At 34.9% G+C, this 16,506-nt stretch overlaps 1 pseudogene across 1 annotated transcript; it reads right to left on the bottom strand.

The window, feature by feature from the left end:
- Positions 1-993: 993 nt before the first annotated feature.
- On the bottom strand, positions 994-16,506 carry LOC143573090 (PHD finger protein MALE STERILITY 1-like; annotated as a pseudogene). The gene is made up of 3 exons (XR_013142367.1): positions 15,905-16,506; positions 14,996-15,262; positions 994-2,385 (listed from the first exon to the last, which is right to left on the bottom strand). The product of XR_013142367.1 is annotated as a PHD finger protein MALE STERILITY 1-like (transcript).

The following is a 16,506-nucleotide window of genomic DNA, read 5'->3' on the forward strand; positions in this document are numbered from 1 at the left end:
GTTAAATTTATGTAACTACCGGTTTTATTGTAGGGAAACCGTTCACAATTTTATCTATAAAATACAATAAAAATAGAAAACCAAATAACTTAAAAGGAAATTACAAATGGAGAAAGGGGTAGTAGCATTAAATCAAGGCCCGTGTTTGGCGTCGTTCTCTTAAAACAGATTTTCCGTCCCAACTAAAAACGCGCATGTCTCCCACGGTAGAACAACAAAGAGCAATTGAACTACTAGAGTAGACCAATGAGCCTAAAAAACACCTTCAGGATCGTAGGAACAGAATTATTTGTTGAGTGTTTTTGAGAGTATAGAAAGTCTCACAAACATTGTGAAAGTTTTCAAGTTTAATCACAACCCCCTGTCACCTTGGTTTTATAGTGGAAAGGAATAAAATTAAAAGTTCACCAAAAGTTGAAGGGTCACCAAAATTAAACCAAAAATAAATTGTGTTAAACGTCTTCAATGTCATTAATTTTGTTTTAAGAATTTGACCCTCGATTGTTTTCTAATTCAAAGTTTCCATCAAAACATCATATTGCGTCCATCGCCCACATAGATGATGAATTCATCAATCAAATAGACATAGTAATTAATACAAGTGCTAAAAATTATATCACCTAGCTAGTTTTTGGTTAATGAAATGAAATCAGACCAACATTCTCCGCAAGATTAATCAATTACTTATCCATATGGCCGAATTTTAATTCCGAAACCACCAAATTTCAGCAAACTAGCTTCAACCGCCTGATCACAAATATGCGTAAAGACAACAAAATGAAGCATGCACTGGGAAACTTAAAGATTTGGTCATGATTATACCTTATCGAATGCAGCAGATAAAAGTTCAAAATAGGAACTCACAAATTTCATTAGGAACACCACTTTTGCAAGAGTAGTGTAAGAGAGCACTAAAAGAAAATTAAAGTAGTAGTTTAGTTACAGATAACTAGTAACATTTGAATCAAGCAAGATTTCTAAGCTAGTTTGTTACTATGGTAGTGCTGGTAAAACTAGAATGTCTTGTTCGCATCGACTGCAAACATATATATTCGGAATTTCTTCATTGTTTGGAATGTTCAAACACCTTGTGTGCTGCCAAACTTCACAAATATCACAAGCCACCATTCTTTCACCATCATCATCTTTTGCTCCACAACCGCAATCCACAAAGACTCTTTGTCGTGAGCCACTTTCGTATATATTTTCAAGATTTGGTCCCATCTCAAGTAATTTTCCTTGAAAGACAAGTTTGCTTCCAGATTTGGTAACTCTAAACACCTGATCAGATCCATTAGGATTTTTGTTCATTATTGACCCAAACATGAAGCTCTTTAGTCCCCAATATATTTCCTTAAAGTTTTTCTCCACTTCTTCTATAAGCTCATCAAATGTTGTGTTGTTTCTTAACATTATGATCTCGTACGGTGCGGTAATTAACTTCTTTTCACCTTCTACATGCCCATAGATTTCTCCCTTGTCTTGTATTGCTATGGTGCAATAAAGTTTTGACTGTTCTCCGGTTTCTGATTCATATTTTGAAAACATTTCCACGCTATAATCTTTAATGAAGTACTTGGTATCAAGGACTATTCTTGATGCTAATGAAATGGAAGACATTATAGATCTATCCATTTCTTTGGTTTGTCCTCTAAGGATGTGCCTATAGATGTAAGACATGTCATTCATGAGTTGAACTCTAGAGATCTTGTACCGAGCTTTCAACTTCGAATCATTTATAACAAACTCTTCTTGGTTAGTTAAAGTGTTGGAAATATCTTCTAAGCAGTACTCTAATACTTTGGTTACCGGATTCAAGCATCGACGAACCAAATACTTCCCGACGACATGATTCCCTAACGACTTAAGCACAAAATCAAGCAAACCCGTGTCACCAACATAGGCATGGGCAGCATCCCTAACTTCTTGCCTTGAAACCCATCTGATTTTCGCTTTCTTTAGTGATTCAACAATAACCCGTGCAGCCATTTCAATACGTTTAGGGGACCATCTACAAGAATTTTCAACCAAGATCCCCGGGTTGTATGTATTCAAAGCGCTTTCTCTAGGAAGCCGGTGTTTGAGGTCTAGCAGAACCTGAGCAGATCACCTAGGGTCAATAAGGAACGGGTTGAAAGCGTTTGGTATCTAGAGAACAAGGTTGGGATATCCATATTTGAAGTGCCAATGTGATGAGCAAGGATGCATAAAGGAATATTTTGGAGGGCTTCAAGGGATTTTTGATACATTTGTCTTGTGACACCAAAGCTTCCTCGGCCAAACAGGTAGCCCCAATTACCGAACCATGACCGCCCATATGCTGCCCCGTGAAGGAGTCTCAAATCCATGTTCTTCTGCTTTGCCAAATCAATCAAGCTAACTTTCCTGTTGCAAAGAACTAGATGATTAGCGCCAGGTTAGCCAAAGCCTAATATAGCTGACATGAAGATTTAACTTCAAACCCAGAAGGTAAAAGTTTTGAAAAGTAGGATGGATTATGTTGTAATCTAGTATTTAAACCCCCGCACTACGACGGGGTGTACTACCGAACAAAAGTAGATGTATAAGTGTTGAACCAAGCACGCCCGATGCAGCGTGTTAACACACAAAAATTAAACCAGAACGTAAAACAATGAAAATAATTACTAAGTCAACTTAGGATTGCTTGTTGCGACGGGGCCGTTTAACGAAAAAACTAGACGTAAAAACGTTGAACCACCCACACGCGTTGCGACATGTTAACTCGCAAAATTAAGATCGAGACATTAAACAAAAAAAATTGTAAAAAAAATAAAAAGTATAAAAGACCAAAGTTGAAAGTAGAAAAGTGTAATACATAAAAATAAAAATTATTTTGTGACAAAGTTGCAAAAGGTGAAAAGTATAGTGGGTTTAAAATAAAAAATTAAAAATATACTAACAAAGCACAATGTAGAACCATTATTGGACACCAAACTTGCTAATAGTACATATAAAAATAATAAATAGAAACCAACTCTATGTTTTTTCTTGATTTTACTAGTCACTGATAGAAACTAAACAACCAAACTTGCTAATAGTATATATAAAAATAGTTGCTTTTATGTAGTATATTCTTTATGTTGGTATTTTTTTTTTACTTTTTATTTATGTAGCTTGCATGTTAACTTATATGAAATTTGTAGGAAGATAACTGATTATACTGCAAAGAAATTTGATAGAATGTGTATGTGTACGAGTTTGATGATAACGTCTAGAAATTTTGATAGGATGTGCACATGTAAGGGCTTGATGAGAATTTGTAACACTTATTTTCTAAGTATGTTGTATTATTATCATATTTATGTAGTTGCTTTTATGTAGTATATTCTTTTTGTTGGTATTCTTTTTTGACTTTTTTGTTTGTGTAGCTTGCATGTTAACTTATATGAAATGTGCAGGAAGATAGCTGATTATTGGATACATACTAAATATGAATTACAAATGCACACGTATGTTCATTATTATGGTCAAAAATCAATTGAGGATCACAGTCATGTTCCTTTATTCCAAGGATCATCTTCTCAGTATCATTAAAGATCTTATAGCTCTAATGAGTATTATGAGGTCTATAGTAGAAATTGTTGTTATGTATGTGGCAATCCATCTCACCTTGCAAGACATTGCAAGAACTGGCATAGACAACAGAGAGATATGCAAAAATAGTTCAATCAGTTTCGATCTATAACTGCTAGCAATTCGGGATCAAGGGCTAATCAAATTGTGAGTAATGCCAGTGAAATGGACATGAGATCCAAAACCTAGAAAAACAAAAAGCCTTTTTGGATAACCAAAAAGGAGAGAGCAAAAAGGGATTCAAAGACTGCAGAGTTTAAGAATCCAACGAAAACAGTTTCAAAGAGAAAGAAAAGAAATCCAAAGATTGAAAAAGCTGAGGATTTTGTTTTTAAAACAAACAAGACTAGATCCAAGAACTTCAAAAACAAGGAACAAGTTTCTGCATGGGTTCCTAAGGACTATTCATCTAGTGATGATTCAACAGCAAGCAATATGTTTTCAGAAAATAAAATAAAATTGGGTGACTTTGTGGTTAATCTTCCTGAGACATCTTTGTCTCGGGAACCCATGTCTAATTAACTGCTAATGCATGTAGGGTTAGTTAAGAAGGTCTTTCAATAGTGTTTGGTACTTAAATAGTGGTTGCACCCGACATATGACGGGAGACGAATCTTACTATTTGACGTTTAACCGTTTGATGGTGGATCCGCATCCTTTGTAGATGACATATGAGGGAAAATAACGAAGAGAGGAAAGGTCTCTAATGACCCTTTGACCTTTGAAGATTTCAACCTAGTGGAACAACTCAACCATAATCTTCTTAGTGTCTTTCAAATCTGTGACAACAAATGCTCCACTCTCTTTACTGAACATGAATGTTTGATCTTAAAAACCAGGTTTTCAAGTCCCATAGAAATGGATTCTGATGTGTACTCTGAGTCATAATGATATATACATTTTAGACATAAGAAGCTCGTATTCACGACAAGCTGATTCATGTTTACTATTTAAAGCCTCAGAGAATGATTCATCACTTTGGCATACACATCTTTGGTCATATCAACTTTAAGAATTTAAACAAACTTATGAAAGGAGAACATGTGAGGGGTTTTCCTGTTAAGACTTTCTCTTGCATTGAAAAATGTATTTTCTGCTCCAAATGCAAGCAACACAAACTCCCTCACAGGCCCAAGATTGTAAATTCTAAAGATTCTATTCTTCAACTGTTGCATATGGACTTGTTTGGACCCATTCATTCTTTGGCAACAGGCAGAAAAGCTATTTTCTTGTTCTTACTAATGATTATTCTCGTTTCAGTTGAACCTTTCTTCTAGGACATAAGGATGAAACAGCTCAGTTCCTTATCAGATTCATGACACTTGTGGAGAATCAAGCCGACAAAAGAATCAAGTTTATACATAGAGACAATGGAACAAAATTCTGCAACCGAATGGTGAATGATTTTTGCCACTCCAAAGGGATAGACCGTTAATTCAGTGCCCCCGTACACTCCACAACAGAATGGGGTTGCTGAAAGACGAAACAGAACACTGATCGAAGTTGCTAAAACGATATTGTCAGACTCAAAGCTTCCTTTGTTTTTCTGGGGTGAAGCAATTAATACTGCTTACTTCATTGAAAATCATGTGTTGCTTAACAAGCATCTGAAGAAGACTCCATATGAAGTCTAATACAAAACCAAATCGCAAGTCAACTACTTCAAGACCTTTGGGTGTCCATGTACTCTGCTTCATACAAATGCCAATTTAGGTCCCAAGTTTGCTGAACAGGCAGATGAGTATTATTTTGTTGGGTATGCTTCCAACAAGACCACTTATCGTGTTTACAACAAGAAAGTAGGAGTGATTGTGGAATCCTTCAATGTTGACTAGCAAGAGCAAAATCAAACAGATGCTCGCACTGGTCCAAACTGGATGTTTGATTATAACTACTTGTTCAGCCAGTTTCATGTTATGTCTGCCCCCTTCAGTTACAACTACTCCAGCCCCAACTAAAGTACCTCAATTTGTATTGGTTCAAGCTCTCATAGATAGTTTGGATAATGTTAATCTGTCTGGTGGTGCTCAAGTCAGAATCATATTAACTATAGCTCCTCAACCGACTGTAGTTAATCCAGCTCCACAAGCCGCAGATTCAACCGACGTAATTCTTTTTGAAGATGATTTTGACTTGGATTCAGATTCTTCATACTAGTCGACTGATAGAGTTGATCCATCACCTTCAGAGCCTGTAGTTGTTCCTCAGATAGAGGCAAATGTAGTTGAATCTATATCCACACCTCCTCCTGCTGACTTTGAAGCATCTTCTGCATCTAAAGATGTTGCAAATGAAGTTTCCACTGATGCTTCAAACACTACCGATTCAACTCCAGTTCCAGAAGTTGTCTTTCCTTTCATGTAGAATCTTTAGGATGGTCCCATTGCTTTTGAATATTTGGTAAATCAACCTGACATCATTCAACGACCAACTGTTTCCCTAATTAATACGCCTAGTGTCTTCTACCCGGTTGAAAGCCTTACGGTTGAACTTTAAGTTGTTCCTGTCCCTCAGTTTCCCATTCACCGATCACATCCAACTGAGAACATCATTGGCTCTCCCTCTACCAGCATCCAAACAAGGAGTTAGTCTGGAACTATTAACAAATGTCTCTTTGCTTGTTTTATTTCTAAAGTTGAGCTTAAAGAACTCCTGTGCTGAAGCTATGCAGTTGTTACAGTTCAGGAAGCTCAATGTGTGGAGGCTGGTAAAGAAGCCAGAGAACAAGAGACCGATTGGTACCAAATGGGTGTTCAGAAATAAGAAGGATGATAAGGGGTAATTATTAAAATGGATGTAAAGACTGCGTTCCTGTATAGAAAAATAAAGGAGGAGATTTATGTTAAGCAAACGCCAGGTTTTAAGGATCCAGATCGTCCGAAATGCGTTTACCAACTTGACAAAGATCTCTATAGCCTTCATCAAGAACCACGTGCTTGGTATGCTACGTTAGCTGAACATCTATTGGAAAATGGCTACAAGAAAGGTGTTATTGACACACACTCTTTGTCAAAAAGGTTGGCAACGATATGATCCTGGTCCAAGTGTATGTTGATGACATCATCTTCGGATCAACGAGTGATAATCTGTGTAGAGAGTTTTCAAAGGTAATGCAGAGTCGATTTGAAATTAGTTCAATGGGGGAGATGACATTCTTTCTGGGCCTACAAGTTGAAAAGAAGATGGACGGGATTTTGATTCATCAAGGGAAATAAGTCCATGACATTGATCAAAGTTTGGGTTAAAGATGCTTCTCCTTAAAAAACTCCGATTGCTACAAGACCGGTGTTATGATGTTCGGGTATTTTGTATATATATTAGTGTGTTAATTATGTCGTTTTGTTTAGTATATTGTTAGAACTTTGGTCCCTCATGCGTGCTTTTGTATTTCAGGTCATGGATCGTTAAAGATGCTAAATTGGAGACTTTTACAAGCATGGAATGATATCTCGAGATGACAAAAGCGACCAAGAAGTAAAACGGGTATATCCTGGGCTAGAAAATGAGTTACAGAACCCATAATATATGAATTTTAGGTTTCTCAATGAGAGGAATCCAAATATGAGGTTATCTTCTATCACGTAGCGCCATGGTATGGGTATATGGCCATTTCACTACGCAACGGGCCTAAAAGACGGGAAAAAGTGTTTTGGCCTATATCTTCTATTTTACGGACCCTAATCAGGGAGAACGACTTCCAGCCATTTTGGGATGACAAGGGGCAATTCCAGGAGCCCTGGATCACCTCCGATCACCTTGGGATTTTTAGTTCATCATCCTGAATCAATAGCCGAAGACTAATCGAAGATCATGAGCGGCTGAATCCTCTTGAGTCATTCCCGGGATGTATAGTTTGAAATCTTTCAGTTTAGTTATCATGTACTAGAACAACTAATTGTAATTGTCTTTGATTAATCTATGAGTATTGATGTCTAATATTATTGTGCATTCAGTTGGTTTAGGTTTACTTCGATCAGAACGATTAGTTTACCAGTTGTTATGATAATTGCTTATAGGGTTGCTTAATTAGTTTAAATATGATGAAGCATACAATTGCCCTTAGTTGAATCACACTGGCAGGGACTTTTGATAACCAGTGCCGTGTGTTAGCGATTGTTGATGCCTAGGTTTAACTCGTTAATCAATCTGATTTGATATTTGACAGTTAATCTGTTAAATGAACATGAGATTACTGTTTTGTTACATACTTGAAACCTGGGTGTGATTTGTCTTGTTTATTGATTGAATTTTGCTTAATTTGTTTGGTTATTATTAAAACCAAATCGTTTGCTAGTGTGATCAGCACTTTGATATAGTTCACTTCATAATGTTAGGAATTGATTTCACTTCACACTGACCACATACTCCTGGTGGATACGATACTTGACTTACACTAGCTACTTAGGTTAATTAGGTTTTTGCATGACTCAAACGACGATCATCATGTTAGCTCCAGATCCATCGGGAAAGTCAATCATATTAACTTGATAATTGTTATATACTTACATAGCTTTTTTATATTAAATATGTATTAACTTGATAATTGTTATATATGAACTTATAATAAAAATACATAATGAAAATTGTTTGTTGATGATAAATATTGAGACTATGAATATTTAAATTTTTAATAAATAATAAATAAGTGAGCTCGAGTTTATAAAACTAGTTATGAGAGAGCTCAAAATTCACAAATAAAACTTCTGAACTTGAGCTCAAGCCCTTATAAGTTAAACGAGTCAAGGTAAAACTTAACAAAACTCGATTTAATTCTACTCATATACATTATTGATAACAAATTTACAATTATAGCAATTATAATTGATAATTTTGATATGGTTGGTGAATGTATTAGTGAATGCGAGCTTTTGTTTTGAAATGGTTTTAAACTAGGTTAGTGACCCGTGTACGACACGGGTGGAACTATAGAAATTGTCAAGTAAACACATATATAATTTCAAATGACAAGTTATTTTTTAATATATTTTCTTGAGACAGTAATATGATTTTTAATTGCAATTCATATTCATACACAAGCAAAGTATTAAAATACGTAAATTTACAAAAAATGACTTTACATAGTAGAATGTTTACGAAGAAAATTTAAAATTTTAAAACATAAACTTGATAAACTTTAAAAAATAATATTAACAGAAAACAAACAGACTTCACTAACATTAGTATGGAAAGCAAGCAAATAAGAAAGTAAGCATCCAAGATAGATTCCCGATAAGCATTCAAAAATGATTCGGGCTTCTTTTATTCATGGACTGGGAACATAATTGATGACATTTCATACACCAATCTAACAAACACAGTGACTAACTGACTACGAAAACTATTTTTGCATTTCATGTAAAAGGTCTTGCACTTTAATAAACTGAAGCACGCCGAAAACACATTTAAGAATCAGAACTAAATCGAAACCTTGTTAAAATGACATCTTATGACCAAAATCAAATCATTACGTTTTAGGAATTACCCATTTTAACCTGAACCAAATCGGTATCTTCTAAAATTGACCCAGTATGACCCGAACCAAATCGATATGATTTTAAAAAGACCCGTTGAAACCATAACAAAATCAATACCTTTTTATATTGACTCGTTGACCGGAACTAAACTGATACCTTTTACAAATAATCCATTTTTACCCGAGCCAAAGCAAATCAAAACATTTCTAAAATGACCCATTTTCATAAATGAAAATTGAAATAAACACTTGAAGATTAAGAAGAAAAAATGAAAGGTAACACATAAAATGTTCTTAGCTTTTGAAATTATTTCTACCAAATGCGAATTTATTACTACTGGTCGTAAAGATAAAAAAAATTATAAATAAAGCTTCATCGACTTCAACCCAGTTGAAAGTCATATGAACCTTTTACTTAATTTGTAAACCCCCTATATTCTTTTATTTTTCAATAGACACTAAAACCAATTACTAAACAAACTAAATACAAATCAAAACGAAACTAAATTGAAAAAACAAAACCAAAAACAAAAACAAAAACCTAAATAAAACCAAATGCCAATAAAACTAAAACCAAAACCGAAATGAAACTGAAAAACTAAAACCGATAAATCTGAAACTGAACAAAAAACAAAAATTGTAAAAACCAAAACAAAAAACTGAATGACGTTAAACCCATCTAATACAAAACTAAAAAATAAAAAATAAAAAAATTGAACCGAAATTTAAACTGAAACGAAACAAATTTATAAAAACTAAAATAGAAAAAAAAAACCAAAAACCAAAATGAAACCAAAATAAAAAATAATTATCATTAAACTTTGAAAAGAAAAACTCAAACTCATTAATGAACACATGTATTAATAGTATAGTAAATTAGAAGTTAATATAATTAAGTTGATTATAATTTATTTTAATTTTAAATTATTTTATTAGTAAGAAATTATGAGAATGTTTGTTATTTATGAAAAGAGTAATTGTTTTAATAGTATAGTAGATTTTTTTATTAAAAAAGGAAAAAGTATAAAGCAGTTTATACTTACGTGCTTTGCCCATATTTAAAGGGTGCTGCTATTTAGGCACCCTTTCATTCTTTAGAGAGGGTGTATGTAAAAGAGAAAATGTGTGCAAAATGGGTGTATGAATAGCAAAAAGGATGTCTGAATAGACAAACCCTATTTGAATTGAGCTTTCAAAATCAGTAAATAATTAATTTGGTGTGCAGGTGTGTGCATACATTGCCAACTCATTGCTTGTTTTATGTATCATAAATATATGTTTTTATTGAACATATGTACCTAGTATATATTGATTTTCTGGAAATACAATATCCTCTATTGAATGCTCATACATAAATTTTACCAAACTCGGATTCACAACAGGTCCTTCATACTTATGTACGTGGGCTCTCCATTTTTAATGAAGTAGCTATAAGTGGTTATAAATGAAGAAAAAATAAAAGTTACTGCTCATAAATAAATTTGTAAAACATTGTTCACCCTTTATAATTTTTTAATGATTTTTGAAATGGTTTTGAATGGAGAAAAGAGAAAGTGTAATAATAAAAGTGTACAAATAATATTATTTAATTAAAAAAAAAGAGAGAGAAAATATGGTATTTTTTTAATATAATTAGAAAGATGAATATAGAGAAGCTAATGAAAATGCTCTAAGCATTAATGAAATAGCATTAATCAAATTTGTCTCCTTTGTCTAACGGACTTAAAGAAACACCTATTAAATTTACTAACTACAATATACTAATTGACCTCTCATCTCTTAGGCTGTGCGTTGTGGTGGCTTCACCAGAGCCGCGAGCGGCTGGCGCTAGCCATGTCGGTGGTGAACACCACAACGGGCCGCCGCAAATGGTGCCGCAAGCGAGCGCCCACGACTGGTGAAGTGACTGTTGGGAATGGAATGTTTTTTGGATCCATGATATGACCGTTGATGGCTTCTTTTTCCTTTTTAAATTTACCTATATAAACAAACACTTTCACACACCAAAAAACCAACAAAAAATACTCACTCATTCTACTCATTTCTCTCCAATACACCCAATTACAAACCAAAAATGCAATGGAATTCCTTTTATTCGCTCGGCTCTTCGGAGGATAACGACCTTATTTTTGAAGCCGGGAGAATAACAGTTAACCTGTTAGTTGAATAGTTTCGAGGACGACAAAGACTAACAAGACAACCACCTCTTCGTCGTGATCGAGTGGGCGCTAATGAAACTTTGATACGTCACTATTTTAGCCCCGATCCCCTTTATGATGAAGAACATTTCAGGCGTCGGTATTGAATGAGTAGACAACTATTCATGCGTTTATCTAATGATTTGTCTGATCGGTATTTTTTTTTTCAATAAAGAGAAGATGCAAGATATAGATCGGGTTTCACGACCATCCACAAATGTACAACTTCTATTTGTCAACTAGCATATGGAATTTCGTCGACGCAATGGATGAATACCTAGAAATGTCTGAAAAGGTTTCACGACTTCATTTTTTCTGTCAAGGAATACATATATGTTTCGTTAAGTTATATTTTGTATATTGTCTGGGGTTTACTTAACAATGTTTATACATAGGGATCATATCGATTTACTCACGAAGATATTTGCGCAAACCAACTTTGTATGATATCCAATGCATATACGAGGTGCACGGTGAAAAACATGGTTTCTTCGGGATACTCGGTAGCATTGACTGTACACATATTGGATAGGATATATGTCCTATGGCCTGGCGAGTTCAGTTCCACTGGGGTGATCACCCCAGCCCTAATATTATACTTGAGGCGGCGGCCTCCCATGATCATTGGTTCTGGAATGCATTTTTTGGTGTTTTCAGGTCAAATAACGATATAAATGTTATCGAGCATTCACTGATATTCGATGACATTATTGACGGGGCTGAGCCAACTCAAACGTTTTATGCGAATGGGGTTCAATTCAAGCATGGCTACTACCTGGTTGACAGGATTTACAATGAATGGTCGACGCTTGTTAAAGCTTATAAATATCCAGTTGAAGACAACCGGAGGTACTTTTAGAAGAAGCAAGAATCGGCACGTAAAGACATTGAAAGGGCGTTTGGAGTTTTAAAGAAAAATTTTCATTTGATTTCGAAGCCACTACGGTTTTGGTCAAGGGAGAAAATAATGGATGTTTACTACACATGTATAATTCTACATAGCATGGTTCTTGAAGACCACTGTATAGCTATTTGTCAAAATTTCCAAGGTGGCTTCTCACGACCTGAATCGACAATCACCGATGATGAAAAACTTCAAAACATCTTATATCTCAAGAGCCGCGAAATCATGGAAACCTTCGTCATGAGTTGGTTGAGAATTTATGGGCTAGACGTCCCGATGATCTTGTTCTAGACTAATATTATTTGTTAATATATTTATTTTAATGTAATTTTAGTTATAGTTTCCAAATTTAGAAGAAAAAATTAAATAAATAAATAAATCAGATAATTCGCTGAAGCCACTGTTCGTCTAGACCACAATAGGCTCAGGCGGTTTCAACAGTGGCTTCAGCGAGTATCCAGTCAGCAATGCATGGCACGATATTATTGGATGAATTCGGAGTCCGGCTTCAGCGACAACACACAGCCTTATAATTAAGGGGCACATCAATACTATTATGACAAAGCCTTTTGATTAATTAAATTCTTTCTTTCTTTTACGATCAACAAAGTTTGACCACCCGGATACATCATTGGCAAAAGGCCACCAATGCACGTGATCGCAAACAGCGATGGTAACACAGTCCACCACCAATTTCAAGGAAACTCCTCGCCCGAGGGCCCACTATGGTAAAACCCCGTCTCGCCTATGACATTTTTTCACAAGCAAGAATATAACCAATTATTTTCTCTAGAGAAAGTCATCGGTTTATCACTCAAGCACTGCTCCTTTGATTAATCATAGAAAGTTGGTTCTAAATCATCCTGGGCAACTATTGACGGTTGACAAATAACAATCTCAACTAACAAGTTAGCTGCTAGCGATCATAACTTTTAACCTATTTGTTCACATTGATATGTGACTAACTTAATGTTAACTCGGTTGGTCTAATGCTTACGTGGCATGCCTAGTTGTTAAAAATTGCCTGGATGGCGGCTTACATGGCACAGTCTCTTCACTCTCTCTCTCTCTCTCTCTCTCTCTCTCTCTCTCTCTCTCTCTCTCATACACACACTCTCTCTCTCTCTCTTTTGCAATTCACACACCACCACCAGTCGCTACCAACCCGTAGCACAGCCACCATCAGGTATGCTGCCACCATATCTCTAAATGATCAAGCAAGAAAACCACTATATCACCACCGTCTCTCCCCACCGATATTTTATTAAATCTGTGAATTCATCAATTCAGCAAATTGAAACCCAAACCCTACCAAATGAACGTTTCAAATCACCAAAAGTCCCTAATTTATATCAAACCCTAACGATGCTGGAATACATATTCGGACCTCGTCGGACATGTTAATTCTAACGGCTCGGTCACAATAACAATCCCGCTAGCTAGCAACAAAATTTTACCATAAATCCAAGTGTTGTAGGGCATAAGAATTAGCTTGCCCCCTTATGCACAGGTTTGATGGTACTATGCAAGAAAATTGACTGAATGTGTATGTTTACGAGTTTGATGATACCGTCTAGAAATTTTGATAGGATGGGTATATGTAAGGATTTGATGAGAATTTGTAACACTATTATTTATTTTTTTAAGTATGTTATATTATAATATTTATGTAGTTGTTTTTATGTAGTATATTCTTTATGTTGGTATTTTTCTTTTTTTTTTTACTTTTTTATTTGTGTAGCTTGCATGTTAACTTATATGAAATGTGTAGGAAGATAGCTGATATACTACGTAAGAAATTTGGTAGAATGCGTATGTGTACGAATTTGATGATACCGTCTAGAAATTTTGATAGGATGTGTATGTGTATGTGTATCTGTATGTGTATCTGTATGTGTAAGGGCTTGACGAGAATTTGTAGCACTATTATTTTTTTTTAAGTATGTTGTATTATAATATTTATGTAGGTGCTTTGATGTAGTATATATTCTTTATGTTTGTATTCTTTTTTTTTTCTTTTTGATTTGTGTAGCTTGCATGTTAACTTATATGAAATATGTAGGAAGATAGCTGATTATAGTATAAAGATTAAATATGAATTACAAATGCACACATATAAAATCATTGATATCGCGGAAGCCAATTCTGCTAGTTAGCAACAAAACTTGACCTTAAAAGCAAGTGTAGTGGAGGAAAAGAATTAGCTTGCCCCCTGCGCTTACCCCCCCCCCCCCCCCCCTTCTTCCTTCAAGGTGATAATGGTGTTTCATGCCCAAAAAAAGATGATGTAAAGTGGGTTTTTCGCCAACAACACATGGTCTAAATATATGCAGGGGTGTTTCGGATTCCTTATTTTGTCTCCTTGTTGCTTATAATAATTTATAAGCTTATAATATAAGTTATAAGGTATTTGAAAAATTTAGGCTTTGTGAGTGTATAAGTCATAAGTTTTAATTTTATAACTTATAACTTATGACTTAAATAAGTAATAAGGAGGTAAGATAAGGAATCCCAAACACCCGCGGTTATTTTAAAGGTTGAAAAGAATAATTCCATCTTTAGTTCAAAATTATAGGTTAAAAGGAGCATTTTTTTTTTAATTACAAATTCTAAATATTAATTCTTATCATACCGAATTTTCCTGGCTACATTTTATATATGATGAAGTACTGGTTTAATGACTTCATAAATATCAATTGCATGTAAAGATTGTTGTAACAAAAATCAATCACGTTATAAAGTAAGCATATATGAAATTCATCCATATCCTACATAGTGAACGATATTGCAGCTACACAAGTACACAACTTAGGGTTTAGACCTAACCTGGCTTGCAAGCAGATACATAGACGGTTCCAGAATTCCATGACGCGGTGCCCAGCCAAGTCCGAACCCATCTCCGACCCATTGACACATAGCAAATGCCCAAATCCATTAGAGTGAAACACACCATGCCATTTAATTCCACAAAATTTAACTTACCCATTACTATACTGCTTTGGTTTCCTTCATAGCTCAAAAAAGCTGCCATTGTATCCTTAGATGGCACAAGAAAATGATACTTCTTATTGCATATCATATGGTCTCCCCACCCTGTCCTTTCATGGTGCCAAAATCAACGGTTAATCACTTGCATACTCAAATAGAAATCGCATATTAGGGAAAATTCATTTTTTCCCAATATAGGAAGAAAAGAAGAGACCAAATAGTTTCTAGGATAGAGATTTTTTGGTTTCTAGGTAATCCGCCATTTGAAGTGGCGGATCCTAAAAATTGTACACACGTTGTCAACTTTTGTCTAATGGCATGGAAGTTTCGAAGGTGTTTCGTCATTCCAAACGATGGAACTAGTTTGAATTTTCTAGGATCTGTCATTTAAAATAGCAGATCTCATGAAAAAAAAACGTTACATCAAATCAAAGGTGTACTTGTTTGAAGAGAACTATATATTCATGATTTTCTATTTGAAATAGCGTATCCTATAAAATTTAAACTAGTTATGTCCTTTCAAATGGCAGAACGTGTTCGAAACTTCCATATCATCAGACAATATCTAACAACATATATACAATTTTTAGGATCCGCCATTTCATATGATGAGTCACCTAGAAACTAAAAACAAAAATTCTTTTTCCTAAAAACATTTGCTCTCTTCTTTTCTTTCTATTTCGGAAAAAAAAGTCCATAGAAAGCGCATTTTATGGGAAATTCATAGCATAAATTAAAAAGATTTACCAACATATATACAATGCTTGCAATGGCGATTTAGTGACCCCTCAACTGGCTCTTCAACAACAAATAACAATATATTAGAAGGGGGATGGTGATGGACTTCTAGTTGAAACGACCAAAATGTCATTCCATTCACAAATGCCATTTCTATGTTTCCATATTCTAGGAGAGCCTTCACATTGCTCCGAAACGTGCCGCAACTCTCTATCGGATGCCCTTGTTCACCGAAAGCCTTGAACTTAAAAACTCTCTCTACTCTCTTCCTTTTCTTGCATCCACTCGGGTCCAAAGACGACATGTTTGGCAAGAGAAGGAAATCTTTCAAAGCGGATTTAATGGGATCTTAAATAGTATGTAATTACATGTACAGATTGATCACACAAGATGTGCTTGTGTATATATGTAAAGAAGGGTGTCTCTAATATAAGTCCATAAAGTTAAAAATCAACTAGAGTGACTATGTGCATGATTGAGAAAATCTATGGTAAAGTGATTCTTGCTTGTTTATTGTGGTATTTAAATTAGATTAAAGGAACCATGCAAGTAGTGCATGAGTCCGACAATTTTTGTGGTCAGCCGAGGCACACAGCCATATATCTTAGGGT

The sequence above is a fragment of the Bidens hawaiensis genome, unplaced genomic scaffold (assembly GCF_021521415.1).
Source record: "Bidens hawaiensis isolate Kalapana, Puna unplaced genomic scaffold, B.hawaiensis_p1.1 tig00001382_1, whole genome shotgun sequence".
NCBI classification, from domain to species: Eukaryota; Viridiplantae; Streptophyta; class Magnoliopsida; order Asterales; family Asteraceae; genus Bidens; species Bidens hawaiensis.